This window comes from Periplaneta americana, chromosome 10 (assembly GCF_040183065.1).
Source record: "Periplaneta americana isolate PAMFEO1 chromosome 10, P.americana_PAMFEO1_priV1, whole genome shotgun sequence".
NCBI classification, from domain to species: Eukaryota; Metazoa; Arthropoda; class Insecta; order Blattodea; family Blattidae; genus Periplaneta; species Periplaneta americana.
In genome coordinates, this window is record NC_091126.1 from 133,095,275 (window position 1) to 133,117,601 (window position 22,327).

The following is a 22,327-nucleotide window of genomic DNA, read 5'->3' on the forward strand; positions in this document are numbered from 1 at the left end:
TACCTTGTTAGGTTTCAGTTTTTGTAATACAGTCTCAATCTCCTGCTCAGTAAAGCATTTATCGTTGTCTGTATCGGGAACATCTGTTATTTGTTCTCTAATTTGCCTCTGGCTTTCAGTGTCCTCTTCTTCATTGTTCTCAGGTATGAAGTATTCAAGCATATATCTTGCTGTGCTCTTTATATCCTCAGTATAAGTGCCATCGTGTTTTTGTAGTGTTGTGAGGCTAACCTTGTGCTTTAGTTTTCCAGATGCCAGTTTATAATCTGCATTCCATGGATTTGAATTGCAATTAATGCTGCAAAACTCTTTCCAGGATTTTAGCTTCTCTCCTTGTATTTTCGCTTGATAAACTCGTCTCCTATATATTGATTTTGTCTTTGTAGTCATAAGTCATTATTGTTTAGTGTTCTTTGGTATCTTCTTCTCAGGGCATTCACTTTTTTTCTCAGAATCGTTAGTTCTTTTGTCCACCATGGAACAGTTCTATGTTTGTCTGGCCATTTTCTTTTCCTGGCTTTGCGAAATGCCGCATTACAGGCTTCTGTTATACAAGAATAACTTTGTTTTATTATTTCCTCCGTATCTGTGCTGTATGTTACTTTGTTTTTGAGTTCTTCATCAAGTTTTGATTGCTCCACTCCATCCCTACATTAAAAAATTAATCTTAGATTTGCAGCAAGTCTGTCTCCGAAAAGATTTGCAATTTTCCTTTTTTACTATATATATTGAATTCCAGAGTCACTTTCTACTGCCCGATTGTGGTGTTCGCTTTCAATCTTAAAGGTCAAGATTCTGTGGTCAAAACAGCTCTCCTCCTCTCCACACTTCCATTCTACTATGTGTTTTAATATTGTGCCATTGCTCATTCTCAAATCAACATTGGTGCTTCCCCATCGCGTTTGGAATCTATAGACTCCTGTGTTTTCGTTGATTACATAGAGATTGCTTGTAGGTATGAACTCTTCAAGTATTTTTCTCGTTGATTTGTGAGCCTGTTATACCACATTTTATTTCTTGCATTTGTATCAGCAGAAATTATTAGTCCCGTTCCTTTAGTGTGTCATAATCTTCTCCAATGTGTTTATGCAGACTTGTATATCTTCGTTAATATCGAAATATTTGCTTACCCCATACAACTTTTTCATGTGATCTTCCTTCTGCAACAACACAGTCTTCGTTTGAGAATTGCTTAATGAGTAAGGCATCTATTTTTTCGTTGTTCACAATTATGGGCGATCTCTTCCTGCCATTTCCGTGTGTAAAAGATCTGAAGGAGTTGGGTATTCCAGCTAACTTATTATTGATTGTATATGGTTCTTGCAAAAAAGCTATGTCAGTGCATTTTTCCTTAATTATAGCGACAATGTTGTTAGTAGCTGCGGGAGAGTGCTGCAAATTAATTTGAAGACACTGCAGATCCTGTGTTTTGTCTAGAGTTGCAGCAAGCCATTTCAGTAGTCAGTATTTTGAATGTACCTCCGCAGAGTTGATTCATAGCAGCTGCAGACCTTATCAAGTGAAAAATGGTTCACTTTTACTGGAGATTTGCAGTACTTGTTATAAGTAATGCAGTTGATGCATCTGTACTGCTCTTTTGCAGCTTTGCAGTCATGGATTGTGTGTTTCTGAGCACAGAGTGGACACGTTAACTCCCCTTTACAGTCCTGGGCTCTATGATTAAACTTTCTAAATTTGAAGCACCTATTGGCTATAACATAATCCTCACCGCTGCACATGTTTCATCCAATTTTTAACTTTCTTCCAATTAGTTTTTTCTTATTTGTGAACTAACTTCAAGCTCGAGGTTTTTTGCATTCTTTCTATCCTTAAAAATGAATTTGGGATGAATATCAGTTCCTTGCAAATCTAATTCACAGTTCTGTTGTAGAATAGTGTCGTGTGCAGTGACAACACTTATTTCGTCTGGTACATTGTAAATAATCATCCTTGGATTACGCAGTTTTATGGCAGTGGCTTCTAGTTCAGTTTTACATTTTTCATTTATATTCTGACAAATAATTTCAATTTCATTCTTATTTTGTGACTCAATGAGGAGTTGTCCATTTCTAAGTGACTTCAAGGAGCTCACTGCTACTTTCATTTCTACTGGATTTACATTTCTCTTTACTAGTATTTTCATATGTACAGCAGTGTGTTTGGTCTTTGATTTCACAATTGCTTTATATATTTTAGGAACATCTTCTTTAGTGCATTATTTCCTACAATTTCCGCGAATGTCTTCTTCTTCGGTGCTTCTATTGCGGATTGGAGAGGTTGAGATACTTGCTCAAGTTTTTTCACTGCAGCATCTTTTTCTTTGAGATCAAGTATAAGTGTGTTGTACACTTCCCTCAACTCACTGACAGAGTTTGTTATGACTTCCTTGAGATCTCTTCTTAAATTCCCACTTTTGTCATTAATTTCAAGAAGAGCTTTTAAAGCTCTCTCAAATCGAGCTTCCCTATCTTCATCCATTTTTAACAATGCTTAAAGTCATTGAACTTACTTTGTTCTAATAGAGCCTACACTCCCACTACCCCACACTCCAATCTTACACTCCAACTCACAGCCAACACTTATATGGCCCTTCCTTCCAGTCGCAACATTGCGCCTAGGATGTGTGCGTGGGCATGGGCTTGCGCGTGGGTGTGTGTATGTGTTTTTTGTCTCTCCTAACCAGACTCGTTTGTACACTGAAAGAGTTGCTTGTAAACAGGTGTAACAAGTGCTATTAAGGACTAGAGACAAGAATTCCATGCAAGTGCATGTTTTTATAGGAACATAGGACATAGCTCAAACTTAGTACTTATCCATTTCATTATTTTCCGGTTCCAAATATGTGTACTTTTTCCGTGTGTATTTGCATGTTCTGGCATTTTTGGGTATAAAACATGCATAATGCATATTTAAGCAATTTTTGGCTTGGCTTTGCATATAATATACATTATGTTCAGTCTAAATTGCATGTTTTAATGATTTTGAGTGGACACCTCAGTTCCTTGATTTTTATGTCTACTATTTTAGCTTCAAGAATCACGATAGAAGCTGGAAGAGGAAAAAAAAACTAAATTACAGAAAAAGTTTTATTCAAGTTTGCACCCATAACTTTTTGCAATGTAGAGAAGTCATACTCTGCCTACAAAAACATATTGACTGACAAGCACGGGAACCTTACAGAAACCAATTTAGAAATGTTGTTAGCTGTTAATTGTGCAAAAAGAAAAAAAAAAAAATGAAGTGAAATAAGAAATTTGGAACAAAAATGAAAGTTCATATTTTAATGTATTTTTCGCTTGATCGTGCATGTTTCATAGTTTGATAGTGCATGAATGCATGCATATTTTGGGATTTTATAGTGCATGAAATTCTCGTCTCTATTAATAACCAAACTAACTTGCGAGAAAATGCATTTGTAGAAGAAAATATATTAATGTTATGAATGTTCACTTAATGTACTTAAAGGAAATATTTAACTTTCAAACAGAATGATCATTTTGTAATTCATTGTTTTTGTCCTTTATTTCATGGAAAGACCCACCATCAGTCTACAAGATTGGTCGTAATAGGGATAATTGGGGCAGCCATCACTTGCAACATGGAGAAATTTCCTGCAAAACGATATTTGAATCATCCTGCTTATCAAACATTTCTACTGAAAACAGGAAGAAGAAACAAGACAGTCCCATTTACAAAACAGGAGGGTTTAAGATGTTCAGAGGTATGAAAGTTAAAAAGTATTTATGTAATTTGAAATTCTTTCCTCTAGTTAACACTTATTGATAAATTTTTCAGTGTTTAATGTGTTAGTACAATAGATTTCGCATCCAATTTAATTGAAATTTTCAACTTACACATCAGTCCTTCCACTTCAAATTGAATAAAATCTGGTGATCATTGACCTTAGGGTCTCCGATGTTTCTCAAACTCTTATCATTGTATTCTAATGGATAACATATAAGGCATGCATAGTTTCGTTTGTCAGAGAAAATTATATTTCAGCCATTATTGATTGTCTAATTTATCAAAATTTTGTGCATCTCTTCACTTGAAACTAAGCTTATCTCTGGTTATATTCATCATAGAGTATTGCTGTGTATGTCAATTTAAAGGTAAAATGAAGCCCTCTTTTTAGAATATACTTTATAGAATTAAAAATAAAATTTGAGGCAGTTTTATGCATTTTATTTTTATAAAATTATATATTCACCTAAAGTCAATGTTATATGAACATACACAGAAATTCCTACTGATTTATTTATAGCACTGTATATTTACGTTTCTCTTGGAAGAAAGAAAGGAGTGAAGAAACTAATAAACCCCATTCTTTCATGTGTTGTGCATGGAGAACAATCTGTTTAGTTTAAATATCATTAGCCAGGTTTTTACAGAATACTTAGAACACCGCAACTGGCTAATGTCTATAAATTTGACTATGAGTAGTTTTGTAAGAAGTTATGTTACATGAAAATTAACACTGTGAAGTTACTTCCTTTGATACAGGAAATGTATAAAATAAGTTTCAACTTTTTATAAAAATGTAGTGTTTTTTTTTTAAGTGTTCCATTTCACATAGAATGACTCACGTAGAAAAAATTAGTTGAAAAAACCTGTCATACAGTTTTTCTCAAAATTTGCGACACCATGACCTGGTAAATTCTTTTTCTGTAAGATGAGGGCTGAGTCCCAACAAATTTACTCATAAATTCCTTTAACATTCATATATTTAATTAACATAATGTTAATAATTAAGTATGATGTAATCTTAAGACATAAAGATTGTTAGTACACTACGAATACATCATGACATGTTGACAAATAATTAAATTAATCATCAATCACTGGATTAATGAAATTCTATAGCATGTTTTAGTTGCCTGAGTCCAAAATCATGAAATAATTTATGCTAATTTTTATTTACATATTATCCCTTTCTGACCACGAAAGACTTATAAAATTTATAACATTGATTATTGTATTATTAAATTCATTTTAATGATGTTAGTTTAAAAAAGAAATGGTAATAAGGAGAATGATTATGCACTGTAACACACCATAGAAGTCAGCAGGAAAAGCAGCAGAAGGGTGTCATGATGTCAGCAGAACACTTACCACACATACACATGCCAAATGTTTTATGTGCAATGTATGTAATTTTGTGTATAAATATGTGTGAATCTTTCAAGTGTACACACTATTTCCAACACTAATTAATGTTATGAATTTAAAAACACAGCACATTAACACAGAAATAATTATAATTTTTTAAAAATTTAACCTTAGTTCTTAGTTTATTTTATTTTTTATTATACCTGAGAATTTTTAAGGTTTTAACGAGGCTAGTGAGCCTTTTGTTGCTGTTTTCTGTCAATTAGCTTGTCAATTCTGGGGTGAATTGAAATTATGTCCAAATGGAGACGGTCAGAAAGTTGCAGGCGGTTCCTTTGTTTCGTTTTAAGCATAGTCATGGCAGAAAATACAGTTTCATAAAAATATGTGGTGGACAAATAAAGAAGAAATTTGATTGCTATTTCATGTAAATTTGGATATTCATTTTTCATTCCTATCCAGAATTTCGAATTAAAGATTTGAGAGTACTTTCCTGTCCTTTGATGATAATTCTAGAAGTGGAAGGGTTTCCTCATATGAAGAAGATTGTCTCCTTGTGTTCAACAAAAGAGTTCACAATCCACGTTTTGCCCTGGGGATCATTGTGTTTGGGATAGTACTTTTCAAACGATAACAACATCTTCAAGTGGGCTACAATAATGTCTGAGACTGAATCCTGTGAATTGAAATCATCTAAGATTCGACTAAATATAAAATTAATGCTATATTGAATAGCTGCATCATTAAATAGTTCTTGGAATATTTAGTTTGCTATGCCATCTCTTGAATCAAATGGCTGAATCACTTCACTGATTAGTTATTGTCACAATAATAATTGTATACATTCAACCATGTTCTCCATCGTGTAATGATTGTAGTTCTTGGAATAAGTACTCCAGGAGACTGTTGTTTTTTTTTTTTTAATTCTAGAACATGATATGGTGCCTTAACTACACTTTTTTAACAATGGCAATTTGGCTGTCAAACATCAGGAAATTACACTCGCTCTTCTTATGCAAGAATGTTACAAGCATGTGCAAGACATGTCACTTGTATCACAGTCTGATAATACTGTTGAAGGAAATTAGCAGATTTCTTCTTGTAAGTTGCAGCATCTGTGACAAATAGCAAGACATTTCCATACTGTACGCTACTGCACATGATGACCAAAGTAATCTCATAGCACTATTAAAAAGAGAAGATATGGTAGAAGAATTAACCTTGCCTAACACTTCAATGGTTAGAAGGTAGAGTCTATCAGCACCTTCTATATTTAATGTACCTACACTTACATTAGCAATATGGCGTCTGACTGAGGCTGTAGTTCCATCATTTGGTACCCAAAATGTCTTATCTTTTAGTTTGTTTCTCACTTCAGCTGTATATTTGTCGTATGAGTGTTGTACATAATTCTTTTGCAGTGTTGATTCCGTATGAATTTTCCTTCCTGTGTACTTTTCTAAAAAGCCATGCATTTTCTCCTTCTGCAGTTTGTTTAGCAGAATATTCACTGCCATAAATGCTTCAGAAAATGCTCTTTCATTTAATTGTAATATAGTCTTCCGTTGTTACTGAGCCATTTATACCTGAACCCACACTTTCTGAAGCCGAAATTGCGATAGAAAATCTGAAAAAGTACAAGTCTCCAGGTATCGAAGAAATTCCAGCAGAATTAATACACAAGACTGGAAACGCATTATCTAGCAAAATTTATAAACTTGTATAATATTTGCTATTTGGAAAGAGGTGATTGTACCAGAACAGGGGAAGGAGTCCATAATTGTACGTATTTTTAAGTAAGGGGAAAAGACCAACTGTACCGTAGTCACTTTTGAGGAATATCGCTTTCATTGACGTCGTACAAAATTTTGTCTAATATTATTTTCAGAAGATTAATTCCATATGTAGATGAAGTAATTGGGGATCATCAGTACTGTTTTAAGCATAATATATCAACTATAGATCAGATTTTTGTATTCGAGAGATATTGGAGGAAAAATGGGAGTATAAGGGTACAGTACATCAGTTATTCATAGATTTCAAAAAGACATGTGACTCAGTTAAGAGTCAAGTCTTGTATAATATTCTTATTGAATTTGGTGTTCTCAAGAAACTAGTTCGATTAATTAAAACGTGTCTCAGTGAAGCGTACAACAGAGTCCATATAGGTCAATTTCTATCCGATGCTTTTCCAATTCCCTGTGGGCTGAAGCAAGGAGATGCATTATCACCATTACTTTTTAGCTTTGCTGTAGAATATGCCGTTAGGAATGTCCAGGAAAATGGAGAGGGTTTTGAATTGAAAGAGTTACATCAGCTAGCTTGTCTATGCAGATGACGTGAATATGTTAGGAGAAAATCCACAAACTATTAGGGGAAACACGGAAATTTTAATTGAAGCAAGTAAAGAGATAGGTTTGGAAGGAAATCTCGAAAAGACGAAGTATATGATTATGTCTTGTGACCAGAACTTAGTACGAAATGGAACTATGAAAATTGGGAATTTATCCTTTGAAAAGATGGAAAAGTTAAAGTATCTTGGAGCAACATTAACAAATATAAATGACACTCGAGAGGAAATTAAATGGAGAATGAATATGGGAAATGCCTGTTATTATTCGGTTGAGAAGCTTTTGTCATCCAGTCTGCTCTCAAAAAAGCTGAAAGTTAGACTTTATAAAAGAGTTATATTACTAGTTGTTCTGTATGGTTGTGAAACTTGGACTGTCGCTTTGAGAGAGGAACAGAGGCTAAGGTTGTTCGAGAATAAAGTGCTTAGGAAAATATTTGGGGTTAAGAGGGATGAAGTTACAGCAGAATGGAGTAAGATACACAATGTAGAACTGTATGCATTGTATTCATCACATAACATAATTAGGAATATTAAATCCAGATGTTTGAGATGGGCAGGGCAGAAATGTACCGGTATATAGAGTGTTAGACCTTTGGGGAGGCCAGACATAAATGGGAGAATAATAATAAAATGGATTTAAGGGAGGTGGGATGTAATGGTAGGGACTGGATTAATCTTGCTCAAGATAGGGACTGATGGTCTTATGTGAGGGCAACAATGAACCTCTTAGTTCCTTAAAACCCATTTGTAAGTAGTTCTTTAAAACTCATTTGTAAGTAGGTAGGTAAGTAGACTTTATACAGGGTATAAGTGAAATATATCTGCAGATTTTTAGAGAGAAGAGCTCATGTTCTATGTAATAAAAAAGTGTAATATCATATTGATGGAAAGTTCACAGTTTTCTCAGAAAAAAATGTTTTTTCCCAAATGTTTAACAAACTCTTATTCAGTAACAGTTGCGAGTCAGATTGTGCTTTTTGTCCATATCAATAGAAAATCTATTAAAGAATCATTTATACTTTTGATGTAATTTTTTAATTTTCATTTTCAATAGCGTGGACAGTTTTCAGGTAGATTTAATTAAAAACCACTGATTTCAAGCCACTGTATGATGCGAACAGATTGCAACATTGTCAGAGAGTGAGGTTCGCCTAAGGAGACAGACCTGAGTTCGTTGACCTCTTACATCTGTATTACGAGAAGAAAGAGCACTGTGTTAGTAGCGATGTTGCAGGATGCTGAAACTTCCAACTTAATTTTCTAATTAACGGTGCATTTAATCACAATACATATTATAGGTTTTTCTATTCATAAGTGTACCCTATTGTCCCTTTCAATCTGTAGGATTATTTCACTTCCAAGCTGTGTGTTTCCTAATGTTACATACCGTGTACCTTGCCACTTTCACTGTACACAACTAACAAAAAGGGTTCACTGGCGTGATTGGAAAACACATTTTACCTGTACTGATCAATGTATTACCTTAGTGTCTCTAACTTAAATTTGATCACATCTTTTTTAACACATGTTTAGGTTGTTGTGTTGCTTATGACTGTGTAGACTGTAGTGCTTCGACCTGACCCAGTATAGGTGTACTTTCACCTGCCCTGGTGTTCATGCACTTTCTTTTGATGATCAGTGTGAATGCTACTACGTTGTTAGCTAAATTAAGTAGACTAATTGAATTTACTATGTATGAACAACTCAGTGTAGCAAGTTAGCTTAGATATTTGATATGGTATAAAATATGAATAAACGTATTCTCATTTAAAGTTACGATTTCTATCTTTTATATTTGAAAACCTCCCTGGAATAAGGATGCAACAAACAGAACTGTAATTCATATTTGAGGAGCATCGTTTCAAAACGTGTTATGTTCCCGAATTCTAATTTTACAGGAAACAATAAAAACGTTTCTCTCCTAAAGTGTTTTGAATATGTATAAAAATGAACTGCCATTGTGTTAATATAGACATTTATAACTAATACTGATAAAATCTGAAATGTGTTTCCTATCAATTGCGGAGAAATTTCACTTTTAATTTTTTACTTATTATGTTTTGAACCGACACAATGAATTTAATACGTTTTGATCCAACACCTCTTGTTTCTTACACAATGCTCTTTCATTTATTTATCTTCTTCACACAGATATTCGTTTATTATTTATTATAAAGTAACAGAAATGGTTATTTGAGATTAAAATTGTGTGTTCCGTATTTATTATCAATGAAATAGGCCTATCATAAATTATACTAGGGCACTAAGAAAACTGAAGGTACATTGTTTTTTTTTGTACCCTTTAGCCTAAAATGAATACACATAAGTAATATAATTATGAAAATACAGTCTTTCAGAGTCTTTCAAAACCTGATTCTTCATGAAGATGTTCACCATGTTCGTTATTTTCAGTAGAAGATCGTGTATCATTGCTGAGGCAGAAACATAGAACCCCACGTCATCCAGTTCTTCCCAACTATCTCCAAATCTCACTTTCAGCAAAGGATCCACATCGTTCTTCTTAGTATAGTAAGATTTGTGGTTCTGTTTTTCTTCTTACTCCTCGTTTTATAATACGAGTGCCTACTTTAAAAGGATCATCATATCTAAATGTGGGTTCAATTTTCAAAGTAACCTCTAATTTTCCATTTTTATAGATCCTTTTCAACGTAACTCTTTTCATATCCTTGATTCTGTCAATCTTTTTGTACTGTGAAGCTAGAGATTTGTAATCTCGAATTGTTCAATTTCCTCCTAGAGTTTTAAGGGAACCCACTGTTTCATTAAAAAACCCTATATTCAAGAGGGGTAATATTATCTCGGCTTTCTTGCACAACGTTTTCTCTACGACTCTGAAAAGTCTGTCAGGAGGTAAAAATGAATGGCCCCGCACTGGAAAATGCATTACAACTACGGAAATGTGTGGGGTTGCCTTGCTTTGGAGCCAAAAAGGAAGGACGTGTACTATGTGCATGTTCTTGTTCTGCCTGCTGCAACTGTCAAGAAAAGTCTTATGCATCTTATGCAAGTAACATCCTGCTCAAAACTGAGTGCTTCGAGAAATGACATTCCTCCTGATGTCACTTCATTTGCCCCTCTTCCAGACTGAGTCTCGTTCCATGTATAGAATGTTGGGAACTTTGTGAGAATGATGCATGGTGAATTGGATACCATTAGTTGTAGAAAGGTCCAGTTTTCCCCATTGTGTGTATATGGAAATGCATGTAGTTTAGAATATAATATTATCTCTTATATAATTCAGTTTATTGTAGTAACACAGCTGATGTACTTAACTTGCTTCCATTTCGCGATTCCTTTTTGTTTTTGTTCTCAGCCTATTCCTGATCCTCTTTGATCTTTCTCCAACTATTGCATAACCATCCATTTTGCACAAAAGTAGTAAGCAACCGTTATTCATTACATCGACAACATCGGTGACAACTTAGGAAAAAAATGCGGCATTTCATTCAGGTAAACCAGCGAAAGGAAAACAGTTGGGAATTTAAGACGATTTGAACCGATCAGTTTCGCGAACATAACACGATTTCATCCGACGCATCAGAAAGCGCATACAAAAAACACAGAATATAATGCGAAATGCTCCAATTTTGTTATGATATATGATCGAAGACATGCTTATAAGTGCGAAATCGCATCAAACTAAATTTCGATGGAGGGGGGATTTAACACGTTTTGAAACAACACTCCTCATTTCAGGAGAAAGAAAAAAATAAATTCAGTGGCAAATTTTATTAGGCGTATGTTTAGTAGCAGAACCATTTGACTAATCAAGGATGCAAGTTTATTTAGCTATTGAATGCATTAATTTATTGTTAAAAATGAATGTTTCAAAATTACTTTTTCAACCTAAGTCTCATATTTCAATAATTTGATGTTACATCCTTTTCCGGAGAGGTCTTCAATTTTACCAAATTTAATCTGTGGTCTGAGCAATAAATACTACGTGTACAGCACAGTATCCAGATACTGGGATGTGACATCCCACCAACTCGTCCTGCTTTTCTGTTCTTCGGAATTACCTAATATGTTTAAGGTGTATTGCTAGTGTCACTCATGATCTATGAAATATATTTGAATACCTCTGTAGAATAAGGGTGGATGTAACACTTGGAAAACTTGTTACATTCAACCTTTTTTCCATGGAGGTACTCATGTGTATTAGCCAATTGTAAGCTACTTCCTATCATAAGTCCAAGCATCTACCATGACACCATCCAATAGAAAATCGCATTTTGAGTGCAAATTGTCCTTTAAAATTAGTATAAAAATACCACATTTTTAACATAGAATCATTCTCTTTCCAGATACAGCTGACATAGAAGAGGAATGCACGGAACTACTTAAAAAGTTAGGAGTTAGGCTGGTAGCTATAGACACCTGTTGTTCTCCTGTCCAAGTAATTTTTGTACTTCAAAGTTTGAAGTATATTAACTTAAAAGTAACTTTTGAAGTATCACTTCAGAAGCTGAAGTTGTAATTTAGAAAATCTTGGATTGACTAGAACCATTATGCAGATTTCTGCTTTGATAATATGTAAGTGTAAGATTGTCTGTTAATACACAGCCAGATCTAAAGCTTATTACTTATATTTTGGAAACTAGCTTAAGAAGGCAATTAGTAATTTTCTCGAAATTCATTATATTGTTATTTGAATAAGTTTTATTGTTTATTGCTTACTATGAATATATTAATATTATTTTTAGTTGGTTAGTACAATCATTCTTACTGCAGTGAATAATTGCTGGCCTACCAACTTGCTTGACATTGAAGTTTGATAGGTGAGTTACCTGAACTTTCTCAGGACCCTACCTCTCAACCTTTGTCCATTGCCTGGGCATGATAGGTGATGGGAATGTTGCAAGATTTTCAAAATGGGTAGCTCTTGTGTTTTATAATATATTTTTTGTGATGTGTGCATTTTTCTTATATAATTTAATAATTTTTAGTTTGTGTTTTTATTTTTGAATTTTTTTTAGTTAAACTGATGGTAGTGTATGTGTACCTATGGCCTTCTTTTGTCCTGCCTATAGATTATTTTACAGGATCAAAGAATTTACCAATTTGTTGTTTCATTTGATAGTAATTTCTCATCCATTACCATCACTAGACTCAAGTAATTACTCATGTCTTGTTGAAAGAGTTTTTTGATACTATACTACAATTGAAACAATGTTAATTCAAGAACACAAAAGGTCTACTGAATTTGTGTGATTGCAAGCAGGATTGCGATTAGATATAACTTTTGCAAACAGACTCAGTAAGCAATTCAGAGTATACTTGGGAACAAGCCTTAACGTCCTCTCCCCATCCCCCTGCATGAAATCAGCTTTAATATTTGCAAAATATCAGATTTTACAGGGTTGCCGCATCTTTTGCTAAATACATTATAAGACGTGCACTGTTTGATTGTTATGACCATGTTATTTAGGAATTAAAATTTATTACAGGTAAAAAGGCGAAAGCACATATAAAGATTAAAAAATAAATAAACAAACATAAATCATTTATAGCAAAAAATAGAAACATGAAAAATGAATTAGCAGGGTAACAGAGAAAAAGATAAGTACAGTTTAATAAATTGTGAATGTTTTCATTGTAACTGTGTGATCCAAGCCTCATTTGAGCCATCTGACGGATAATCATCCTCTTGTACATAGATCCTACTCCCAGTACCTAACACAGTTTGAAAGTTTGTATAAAAAAATTATTCCATCCCCCTGCCTGAAAGCACCTTTAACATATGCCGAGTCTTTTGCTAAATATGTTATTAATACGTTATGAACCCTTCGATTGTTGCGACCATGGTATTTAGAACTTAATATTTATTAGATAAAAAAATAAGAAAATAGAATCATTAAACTTAAAAAAAAAGCGTTTATGAAAAAGAATGGAAACATAGCTCAGTGTTTTCCCGCATGACTTGTATCAAGTTCTCTGAAATAGATGATACACGGTTTTGATTAATCATTTTCAGCAGCACAACAATCTATTATGAGCCTCAGCTTCCCTTAGAATCCTCTTCTAGGCTTCTCTGTCTCTGACAACCAGCCACCATCCTTTGATACTTAACCTTCTCAAGTCTTCCAAAACTCTATCCATCCATCCACCCATCTATCCATCGCAGATTCGGCTGTCCCACACCACACCTCTTCTTCCCTCAAATTTGGTTTCTGATTCTTTTGGTTTCCTAGCAATGGGTTTTTTACAGGAGAGAGTAGCCAACCCTATGCCCAACACCCAGCAATCCTGAGAGGATGATCATTTTCTGTCGGGGTTTTCTTTCTTAGCTGATGGGTCTTAATTATAGCGTCAAGAACCCACTTTGCGCTCTCACATGACTTAGTATTTTCCAGGGATCATGACGAGGACATGCATGTGTAGGACTTTGTAGGATTAGATGGAATTTCCCGAGTTTTTAAGTAGTACACAGCCATCAGCAGGTTGTGTACCCTCGAGACCATTTACTATCACACTGTTTCAATTACACTCATAGATTGTTCTGCACAATAGGTCACAAGAAAAGTCGTCACTTAGTTCAGAAGAGAAGTGACTCTTCTTCTTGTGTTCTTTAGTTGGAGTCTGATATATGTTGAGATTGATGGATGAAATTCTCTTTACCGTGGTAATTACTACACCTGTTGCATCCACAGTTAATTATTTTAAATTGCTATTTATTAACACATCCAGTTTATCAACTACGGAACACAGAAAATGTTTAGCTTTTTACATCATCTTCACAGTCTGTGTTCGCAATTTCGCTCTCTTCCAGTAACAAGGTCCTCTTTCTTTATGTGGGTCATCTTAGATGAAGGACCAGGATTTAAACCTTTTGTAGGAATTCTTTCAGACAAAGGGTCAGGATTTTAATTTTGCTCTTCATTTCTTGCCTAGCAAACTTCCGCACCACTGATCTACGGCCTAAAAACGAAAGAACGTGTTTCATTCGATCACTGCACTGCAGATACATACACTGACCAGACCGATAGAAACTGAGAAATTTGTCTTTTGGTTAGAATGTTAGATCCTTGTCAACACCTCATTTTTTTCTTAATGAGGGTTTGGTTGCTACTGTTCCTTTGTTGGTGTGAGGGTTAGTCCCTTTAAGTAAATGGCTGGAAGGGGGAGACTTCTTTGCCATATTCAGGAAATAAGGCCATCAAGGCTTGTCTCAAACTATACATGCACAGAAGATATATATTTACGAACATTCTGAAGGTTTCGAATTCATTTTTGATGTTAGGCTTTTAATCTGATTACGTCTATCCACTACTTGAGATAGAGTGGACAGATTATGTTCCACAATATTGGATGAGCAGCAACATATGAGTAGGAGCATGGGTCTCCATGCACAGCTGAAATCTCCGTACATATTAGTCTGTTTAAAGCTACTACCACGGGTACAGAAATCTCTATGTGCACTCAGGACTTTTGAACACATATAATGACCCGTGCAGGATTAATTGTAGCTGCTAGGAATCAGAAGGTTTGAACTTTTGGTGAAACTATTGTTAACTAGCTCATACTCCAGAGCTGCTAAACTATAAAGGTGTGTACACACGTAGCAAACAAACTACAAACAAATGTATTCGCTGATTGAAATCGGAACATGTGGACGACACAGCAAGGGCAAACCGATAGTTTGGTTTGCCTTCGGTAGTGATCCATCGCTTGTCAGTACATCAAAGGAAGTTGGTGTTCGTTGTGGATCGGATTTGCCACTGTTTGTAGTTTGTAGCAGAATGCAGCGGTTAGTTTAATTTCAGCAACAGGATGTCGAAACTGGAGTGGACTGAAGAAGCTGGTATCAGACTTATTGATGTATATAGGGATCAGAAAATTTTATGGCACTATTTTGCATGGTAATATTTCGAAGTCTGTTTCTGAAATGCGACAAAAATTGTGAAAATGTCCCGATTCAATTTGACATAAATCATGAAGCAAGTCAGTACCTCTATCGATTGCAACTTTTGTAGAGTGGTGTCTACCACCATCGCCTTTTGTTTTTATAACTTTTTTTTTGTTAAACTGTCTATAATAATAACAATGGTTACACTGCTATAATTATATCCATCTGCCATTACTGCAGATAATCAGCAGTGCTGATGATTTGTACATTGCTCTGAACAGCAAACAAACAACGATGTTATGCTTCATCATTCGTTCATTGTTCGTGTGTATGCACCTTAAAACAAACAAAAGGAAACTGAAATAAGATTGGAACCAAATTCAAAATTTCGGACAATAGTCTTGCTCCAGGAGCTTAATAGTGTCCACCTGTGTAGTTCTGAAAGATTTAAGCATTGCAAATTGGTAGACACATGGAAGGGTGACTCATAGTATTTCTGTTACTGCTTTTTCGACCAGATGAAGACAGTGGGGTTAATGGGAAGACTTTCAGAAGCAGACATATTACAGATAGGTATTTTGAAATTGCGAGGAACATTTCGTATTTATTTTGATACCACTTCTAGTTTGCAAATCTTAGAAATTACATTTAGAGTTTTTAAGAAGACTAAGGTATTCCATTATCCATGGTTCCATAATGTGGTACAAGAAAAACATGAGAGCCCAGAGGAATTTTGCGATAGAGTCAGATGACAGTATCAAAACTATTGATCCTGATGCACTTGTATCAGAACGAGATGTTGTAAAGAAGGAAGCTAATGGACGAGTAGTAGCAGCATTCATTCATATCCTTAAGGGAACTCCAGAAAGGAAAGTTTGGCTCAGGATGCCAACTACACTAGTGTTACAATGCAGGAAAGAATGAAGGGATTACTACTCCTAAAAACTTGAAAGATAGACATATTTTTTACTGTAAAAAGCCAAACAATTAATAGAAATAACAATGAAAATAAATGGAGCACCCACAATTTTGATGTGATCCATGGAAGAGGTTACCTGTCGTGGAGAAGTTACTTCAGAGGCAGTTTCGGTAATTATAACAGCAATAATTTTGGAAGTAGCTGACCAAAGGGGCAAGAGTTAGATGAGGGACATGCAGAAAGTACCTGACTGAGCATCCAATGCTATGAATGTGAGCTATTTGGGTACATCCAACAGAATTGAAAAAGAGGACAGGAGGGGCATTCTAAACAATACCCAAACAGGACCGGTCTGTGAAGAAAACACCTGGTATAAGAACAGAAAACTAGTAATATGCAGCTATGGTAGTGTCTTCTGCATTGAACAAGGTCTCTAGCCTACCTTAGATGTTGACGGTAAAATCTGGGAATTTGTTGTCTATACTGGTGCCACGATATTAACACTCACAGTCCCAAGCTTTTCAGCACCTTCCTTATACCAAGCAGGATAGTTGAAATACTCCAGTACGTTTTTGTATATTTTCAGATGGGGGTAGTCGTATCGGCTCCCGTTGCTACAGTTCATGGTCATATTGGCTCCCTGGTCTGAAAAGTTGTTTGTACCTGAACGGTCGTATCAGCTCCAGGTGTATAGTGGTATTCTTCTTTTGAACAGTCACTTCGGCTCCCGGTTGTGGAGCAGTATTCTTCCCTGAATGGCTCTTGTGTTGTGTGTTATGAATCTTACTTCCCTCCTGAAATGTGGGCTAATTTTGGTAATACAGGAGACTGGACTACAAACTGCTGTGAATCGTTTCATGCGAAATTCAACCAGGAATTTAATGATGCCCATGCTAATATATATCATTTCATGGAAATATTGAAGGAAATTCAAGAAGACACGTACATAAAAGCTTCGAAGCAATAACGACAAAAGAAAATTAAAGAAGCGAAACACAGTTGATACAATTATTGAGGCAGCCATAAATGACTTCCAACAAAGGAAGATCAGCAGACTGCAGTATATGCAAAAAGTGAGCTACAAATTTACAAGTCAATGTTTATAACATGGACGAAAAGTATTTTATGTTAACATTATGTTTGTTACTTAGACGAAATGTTCTTATGTTAACAAAATTTTTAACCATGCCAATATTTTAGTCCTAAGCCTGTTAAATGCAAAGCAGGAGCCAATACAACCAGTCTCCAGTGTTGAAGTGGGAGCCGAAATGACCGACCTTTGATGTTATTGTGGGAGCCAAAATAACAACCCTAATCAAGAGTCTAATGAGGAATTCAAAGATCTAGCGAGTCTAGCATAAATAATAATGATAATAATAGTACAGAAAATGCTCAAGCAACTAGATACCCATATGCTGTAGATATTGACAATTAAATAAAGAAACAAAGGAAACTAGAGCATATTTGAAGTCACATGTAGCATTGAGCAAAATTATACCTTTTGAAATTTATGTAAATATATTTATTCCCATTATGTGTTTGGTGAAACCTATTTAAATTTATAATTACTTAGCCCTGGTTTCACACAATAATATTGTTGTAGAAAAGATGTTTAGGCCCCTATAAACTTTAAGAGTAATATTAAAATACTCGAGTAGGACTCAACTGTTGTTTATTTCTTACAGTTTTTACTGTATGCATAGTGTATACAATATCAGAAAACCCAGGAATTCTGGTGGATGGTCTGAAATTAAACGACACTGTCTTTCTCAAAGATCATGACATTCTATTGACAGGTGAAAGTTTGACCATAGTAGTCAATACTGATCTGGAAGAAGAGAGAGAAAGAGAGAGAGAGAGAGTGTGTGTGTGTGTGTGTGTGTGTGTGTGCGCGTGCGTGCGTGCGTGTGTGTGTTTTTTTTTTTTTAAGTGCTTGAGGGGAGAAAGCACCTAGCGCCAAAGTTTCTCATTTCTACCACGACCATAGTAGTCAATACTGATCTGGAAGAAGAGTGTGTGTGTGTGTGCGCGTGCGTGCGTGCGCGCGCGCGCGCTTGCATGTGTGATTCATCACATAAGAGGAGTGCTTGCTGAACCCAGAGAAAACATAGCAGAATTATTATTGGAGGATTAACAAATTTTTGGAATGATAGAATTAAAATTTTACTGAATAAATTAGCTGATGATTTAAAAGATACTTTAAATATCTTGCCAGAATATGATGAAAATTTCATCTGGTATGTATCATATATTGTTATTAATGTCAAAATCGAACCAAACGTGGACTTGTTGATGTAGGAGGTTATATTTTAGAACATTTATTTGGAATTGTGGATTCAAGGGATGTCCGCGATATTAATTTAGTTACTGATCAACTGCAAGGATTTTAAAAAATGTTGCACGTTGAGGAACATCAGTCATCATGGAACAAGAATTTGGATGAAACACGTAATTTAAATGCACAGAACACTATACAACTGACTAAAACTTTGAGAGATTCAGGTTCTGACTTTGCAATAAGTATAAATAAAGTCCAAACCTACATGAATGATATTCATTTCTTCTGAAAAAACAAACTGTATATAGTTCACTAATTAGAGAAATGGAACTAGCTGTTTCAGAATAAAAATTTTGTCTTTTGCACACTCTTACAACATATATGTGACATCTTAAGGCAAATTGTCTACTTCATTAATTAGGTCACATGATCTCTCTCAAATTTTGCAACAGGTCTCGTTGAAATTGATTTTGGTATGTCAGTGATAACAACCTCAACATTTGAGGGTATGCATGTCATCGCTGTGCCTCCAAAATCCACTATATGCATTTAAACAGATTTTTCAGGAGAAAGATAAAAACATTATCACTTTTAATTCCCGTAATTTTCAAAGTTACTTTTGGTATAATTTGATCATTTTTCTGTAATGATTGAAATTATAACCAAAGTAGCTTTGAAAATCAAGGGAATTAAAATGATAATGCTTTTTCTTTTGCCTGAAAAATTTGTTTAAATGGGATGTGCAGCAATGTTGTGTATTATGATATAGTCACTGTCCATGCAACTACTACTTTTAATAGTACCGATATTAGACTATTTGTATAAATACCTTTGAAAGCTGTAAATCATTATTTTGAGTTATGTCGTGTCCATCCTTTACTAATTTTCCATACCTTCCTGGAGAAGCACATGATGGTTGACATAGATGAACTATATCTGGCAGTATATGAGGACAGACAGTTTTGCACAATATCATATGATGAAATATTGAACAAGTGTACTGAAAGTTATTTCACGATTTATCAATAAGATTATACTATTCACATTTCATGAGGGGATCTCTGCGAGGGGAGTATGGTCCTTGAAGAGTAAGAGGAGAGGATAAGCTAGTACGAGTAAGTTAGCATCTCTGAAGGAGGAGGTAGATGAGGGTGGTGTCATTGGCTGGCTCGAACAAACAAGGCTCTGTCAATAGACAGCTGGTACAAACAAGGCTCAGTCATTGGCCGACCAGTTCTGTATCGGGGATTGGTTATAAGAGTGAGGGAAAAACTCGCATTCCTTTCTCGGATCTTCTCCTGAAATGCGAACAGAACACTGTATAGGCAAGAATAACCAAATTGTGTTATAGCACTCTTTTTGGGTAAAACAAAAATTGTTATGGAACAATGTAATAGATTAATTTTGTACTCTCCATTCTTAGCTACTTGGATTAGCTCACCTGATACCCAGTTTTGGGTTTAGCTTATACAAGCTAACCAATGTCACTCTTAAGTGCTACACTTCTTGTTTCGAAGATGAACCTACAGGGAATGAGGTTATGAATCACAGATTGGAGAACACTAGTCTTATAAGTAATAGTTCTAATTGTTACATTTATTCTGATTCATTCAAACTGTTTCCACATTTTATGGGATGCACAGAACTAAAATTATGGAGAAATCTTAATATTTTCCTTCCAAAAATTAAATATTTTTATTATGTATATTATAAGGAAGAACAGAATCTTCTGATGAAGCCACCGGCATGGTTCAGTCGGTTAAGACACTTGCCTGCCGGTCTGAAGTTGCGTTCGGGCACGGGTTCGATCCCCGCTTGGGCTGATTACTTGGTTGGGTTTTTTCCTAGGTTTTCCCCAACTGTAATGTGAATGGAAGGTAATTTATGGCGAATCGGGTTCATCTCGCCAAATTTCATTTTGCTATCACCAATCTCATCGACGCTAAATAACCTAGTAGTTGATACAGCGTCGTTAAGTAACCAACTAAAATAAAAAAAAAATCTTCTGATGAAGCAATCACTTAACAAGGTAATAGCAAAAAGTGAAGCTGTTCAAGTTCGATGAAGATTTGATGTAACAAGTCTTGCCTCTGAACTCAGGACTAGACCTACTGATCCAGGAAATCAGCTTATACTTATAATTATAATTGCTGCTGTAATTACATCAGGGCTCGTTAATTTTCATATTTATGAAAAAATTATGGACTTCACAGAACTTGTGTCATCGCTATTAGAAGATTCTGAAACCCAGCTGACGCCATGAATTCGTTGCCTTATAAAATCAGAGGCTACAACACTGGAACTCTCTGAACCTACAGAACAACTTGCAGAGGAAGAAGAAGAAAAATCCATTCTCTAAAAGTCATCAGAAAATATGCAAGGACTCAGCCCATTGTTCCTGCAGCACTAAAAACTTTAATCAGACACTTTCTCTGTGTCAACATGTCGAAGGTTGTAAAGCAAGAAACTTCAAGACACCGAAATTGTAACTAGTTCTTGGTAGTATATATATGCAGGAAGTCGAGTGCGATAAATTAGCTAACTCATATCTCTGCTGAGGACGCAAAATTCTATTGCTTGATAGTGGTACACCAGAAACTAATATTTATATAATTAATAATATGTACTTAATTTTCACGTAATCATTTATGATGTATTGTAAAATGTTTGTTTTATGAAATGTACCAAATATTTTTAAAGGCAAGAGCAATGTTGTGCTCTGACCTGACCAGCATAGGAGTAATTTCACCTTCCCAAGTGTTCGTACACTTGATTTGATGATCAATGTGAAGGCTACTATGCTGTTAGCCAAAATAAATAGAATAATTGGATTTCCTACATATGGTCAACACAATATAATCAGTTAGCATAGATATTTGGTATAGTTTAAAATACCGGTACCAACAAAAAATGTATTTCTGTTTGAAGTTACGATTTTTATTTTTTATAATTATACTATCTTTAACCTGTGCTTTGAGCAATGTTACGTGCATACCACAGTATCCAGGATACTGAGATATGGCTTCCCACAAAATCATCCTGTGTTTTTCTGTTCTTTTGAATTATCTAATATGTTTATACGTGTCTTGTTAGTGTCACGAACTATGAAATAAATTTGTATTAGTCAGTTGTAAGTTACTTTATATCTTAACTCCAGGCATCTACGATGACAGCATCCAATAGAAAGTCGAATTTTGAGTGCAAATTGTCCTTCGAAATTAGCATAAAAATACAACATTTTTAATGTAGAGACATTCTCTTTCCTGAGACAGCTGACATAGAACAGGAATACACAGAACTTCTGAAGAAGTTAGTTAAAAGGGTAAAGGTATCCCCATAACATGCCATGAAGGCACTTGGGGGGGCATGGAGGTAGAGCCCCATGCTTTCCATGACCTCGGCACTAGAATGAGGTGGTGTGGTCGGCACCACGCTCTGCCGCCTTTTAACCCCGGGAAAGACCCGGTACTCAATTTTATAGGAGGCTGAGTGAACCTCGGGGCCTTCTGGAAGTTTGGCAACGAGAAAAAATCCTGCCACCATGTGGGATCGAACCCCGGACTTTCCAGTCCGTAGCCAGCTGCTCTACCAACTGAGCTACCCGGCCGCCGAAGAAGTTAGGTGGGTAACTTTAAACACCAGTTCTCCTGTCAAAGTAATTCCTGTACTTGTAATTACTAACATAATTACTGCAAAGTTTGAAGTATAGACTTAAGAGTAACTTAGGAATTACTTGAAGTTTCACTTCAGAAGCTAAAGTTGAGACTTAAAAAACCTTGAATTGACTAGAACCATTATTCA

The 22,327-nt window shown here is 35.2% G+C and overlaps 1 long non-coding RNA gene across 2 annotated transcripts in view; it reads left to right on the forward strand.

The window, feature by feature from the left end:
* Positions 1 to 21,660, forward strand: part of LOC138708038 (uncharacterized) — a 47,863-nt gene extending 26,203 nt beyond the window's left edge. For both annotated transcript variants that reach the window (XR_011334554.1, XR_011334553.1), the window contains 2 exons: positions 3,536 to 3,721; positions 11,788 to 21,660. This is a non-coding gene — a long non-coding RNA (uncharacterized lncRNA). The remainder of the gene's footprint in view (positions 1 to 3,535; positions 3,722 to 11,787) is intronic.
* The last annotated feature ends 667 nt before the right edge of the window (positions 21,661 to 22,327 follow it).